General features: G+C 33.8%; 1 pseudogene; it reads left to right on the top strand.

Moving 5' to 3' along the window:
• Positions 1-1,078: 1,078 nt before the first annotated feature.
• LOC108765732 (uncharacterized) lies at positions 1,079-1,424 on the top strand (annotated as a pseudogene).
• Positions 1,425-4,110: the final 2,686 nt, after the last annotated feature.

The raw sequence follows: 4,110 nt of genomic DNA, 5'->3' as shown, positions 1-4,110 counted from the left end.
TGTAAAACATATTAAGAATTGTGCGTTACAAAATGTATTTAAAATATACAATTGGTGGTCGCAACGCCAAAAAGAAATGTATCAAGTTTGAAATAAAATATGAGATTTTTTTTTATAATACGTTTTAAATTTCTTTTCCTTTCCCTTCCTTTGTAATATATGAACATATGTATAGACGTATGTATGTATAAACGTATGTATAAACGTGTGTATGAACGTACGTATAAACGTATGTATAAACGTATGTACATATAAACGCATGTATAAACGTGTGTATAAACGTATGTATGAACGTATGTACGAATGTATATATAAACGTATGTATGAACGTATGTATGTATGTATGAACGTATGTATAAACGTATGTATAAACGTATGTATAAACGTATGTATGTGTGTACGTATAAACGTATGTATGTATGTATGTATGTATGTATGCTCTCTAAATCTGAATTAGTGGATAGTCACTAATTACTCAGTGGCATACTTAGCACTGATAATCAGTGAAATTCAACTAAAAAAGTAAGAATGTTTGAGCATTATATACTATAATACTGATATTCGCATGTTAATTTCAATTTTCCAATACTATATTCACTGAATTTAAGCACTAAAACAAGGTTAGTTAGATCACATAATAAAGATTAGCTAGGTTAGGGATCTCACATTTAATTCACTGATTACCAGTGGCATACTTGGCACTGATATTAGTGATTATCCACTGATTCAGATTTAAAGAGTGTGTGTATAAACATATGTATGCATGTATAAACGTATGTATAAATTCATGACAAAGGAAGACGTAGAATGACATGATAAAACGTGTTGCGACACGTTCAAAATTCTTGGAATGAAGGGGACAGCCTGCCCCTTCTTCGATTTTGGAAGTATTACTATATACGTCAAAATTTACGAGGACGCGATCAAGTCTTGCGAAATTCGCTTGTACGAGTGGTTGAAAATGTACTTCGCCAAAGAGAGCAGCGCATCGAACGATGTGAAGAAGGAATATAACGTGTAAATTTCAACATTTTATACAATAAATAACGTTTTTTTCAACATTATGTATATACACAGCATGGAGCGTCGCGCGGTGCGCTTACTGAGCAGACGTTACGACCTGACGAGTACAGGCACAAGTATATGGAAATTGGAATCAACGTTGTTCCACCGAGTTACGTGGAGATCGCCCTGGGAGATCATCGCGGACACGAACTGTCGCTGTCTCTTGAAACATGGAAGGGTCTCTACGAGCAGCGATGGAATATTTATAAGATGCTGCGAAACGAATACAAGGACAATTTTATAAGCGTTGGACCGCAAACCGTTAGAGTTTGCACGCTGCAAAACAATGGTACGCTCGTACGTCTCGATTCTTCATCCGTATGCATGATGATGACCGAAACGACGCTACACCGTATTGAATTTGATGGATGTATCGATGTAACGTTCGAACGATTAGTCCGACTCGTCGATACAGTCGATGCCAAATATACGCGATTCTCCAATATCGGGTCCAAGAACGCTATACGCGATAGCGACATCTTCAATGGACATTAGCTCGTCGATCGTGAACTATTAGTTTTAGTTTTTTAATACGTACGAAAAATCGGTGTAATAAGATGTGAATAAAAATAAATTCGTTCGCATCATTATATATGTATACTCGAATGTACTTTATTTTACTACCCATCCGTCATATCCTTTGCCCTAGTAAAAGAAAAAGAAAAGAACACAGCGTATTGTGAAAACTAAGTTATAAAAAGACAAAAGGAAAAAGAGGTTCTCGTACTTTTATGGGCGGGTGGTGGCGGCCCACGGCGGCAGCGGCGGCGGCGGCCCGCAATGCATTTTTGCGGGGTCGCAGCAGCGACCGGGGGACCTTCTCCGCGCTCTAGCCACATAGAGTTGGAACTCGCCTACTATACCTATTCTCAATAATGATGAATCTTGGTTGTATTTAGGTATTTAGAATAATTAATAAATATTGTTTCTATAGAAAAATTACATTACGCTATATCTTGGTCGAAAAACGGTTGGAGCATATACCCTTTGTAACACTTTTCGTTCTATAACTGTTTGTTTTTTGTATTGTTTTTTGTTCATGGCAATATTTCTTTTTTTTGTAAGGTTTTTTTTCTTTGTTGTCTTGTACATGACTGCAGTCCCCAAAATCTTACTGCCATTCCGCATGACGTCATACCCCCACCACCGAAGAATCCCCGCGCTACGCTTCCCCTCGCCTACGAGTATCCCCCGCACCCCGCGCTCCCCTCTAGTCCCGTGGGTTAGAACCCGTGTACTATATCTACTGAGATAGACAAAAATTTTTAGAATTAAAATTGAATGGTTGCTACAATACTTTATAACTATAATAAGAAAAATTTTTTTTAACTTTATTTATTATGTACCTCCACCCTCCACTCTTATTTTCAAAAATATTTAAATTTTTCATATGACGAAAATTAAAGAGAATTTCATGCTGAAAAAAACGGTATGTATTTATAAGACGTTCCAAAAAAAACATTTTTCAGATATGAACGAAAACGTCTCTTTTTACGCACTCCATACATATTCGTACCGCGTTGGGACTACAAGATATCGTTCAATGAATATAGTCCAGTACGCATTGTTATCGCACTACCTATTATAATAAGAGATTTTTACAATAATAAGGTTATAATAATAATAATAATGATAGTAATGATTATAATAATAACAGTAATATAGTCATAGTGACTTTGTTAAACTTCCGAAACTAGTTTTTGATAATATATACAAAAATGTACCTCGGAAAAATCAAAGTATGAATAACGAAATTATTATCTTCGTAAAATATCGTTAATTTTTTATTTTAATCGAACAGCAGCTAATTGCAGTGTTCAATGTTAACATGAACGCCGGCTCGCGTAACGTAACCACGGCAGTGTCACTTGGCAGTGTCACTTACCGCCGAGACACTACCGTGTTAAATAATGTATGGCAAAATATTGCGTCATATTAACTTATTTTTAGGCGGAAAATAGATATGCTGACGGATTAGCATGTGTACAGATACGTTATTAATACGTAGAAAATAGCTATGATATAAGAAAATAGCTATAAAATAATTCTTATTTGCAACTCTATATAGAAAATAGATTTACTCCTATGTGCAGTAGTTCAGTAGCATATTCATCATTGATTGTGAATTGTACAGTGAGTTGTTACTGTCCATTTTTTCAATGGAAATAACGTGCAAGTACGGTGCTTTATATAAATTTAAAATTGATATATGCAATTGTGAAGTATATCAATATAAATTGGAAGTATCGTGCAAATACGGTACTTTTTATCAATTCTTAACAAAGGTACTTATTTCATTATTAATAATTAATTGCATTTATCAATAATTTTTATTTTTTATACAATTTCCTTTCTACTGTTGTTAATTCATAAAAAACATTCAAATAACCCGTGTAAACTTGCATATCCTATTTTAATGTCAGAGACCTCCAGTTTCTAATAATGAAAAAAAAAACAATTTGTTGCTGAATGCCGATAATAATTTACGAGATCCCGAAGCTCAATTTCGAATTTGTAGTCGAGGGCGTTTACTAAAACTTTTTCGAAGAAGATCATAATCAAGGAAATTCTGCTGAAATAGCACCAATATCTGATGATGAAATTTTTAAGAATTGAGGTAAATAGGTAGGCAAAAAATTTGAAAGTATCATTATTTGTGCATGTGAGAGAAACATAAAATATAGTATGTTAATTGTGTCACATAATTATATTTTTATATTTACAGATTATGAATTGAGAAGTAATGTATGGGCTATATAGAAATAAAGATACGAGTGAAAAGGATATATAAGGGTCAAGTAAACATTATTAATTTTCTGTACGTCAAGACATAAAATGTATTCAATATATTTATATTTTCTTGACCGTATATTTGAGAAACTCAATTAATACTAGAAATGTAACTGCCTATTACGGTCGGAGCTGGATCTTCGTTGCTTTAAATAATTCAATCTTGAATTACTAATATATACTATATATGTACTTGCATATATACCATATTGTAGTCTTTTTCAAACTGCGCGCCGAATTGTTTTTCCGGACTAA

This window comes from Trachymyrmex cornetzi, unplaced genomic scaffold (genome assembly GCF_001594075.2).
Source record: "Trachymyrmex cornetzi isolate Tcor2-1 unplaced genomic scaffold, Tcor1.1 scaffold513, whole genome shotgun sequence".
NCBI classification, from domain to species: Eukaryota; Metazoa; Arthropoda; class Insecta; order Hymenoptera; family Formicidae; genus Trachymyrmex; species Trachymyrmex cornetzi.
This window is presented reverse-complemented; position numbering and strand designations above follow the sequence as displayed.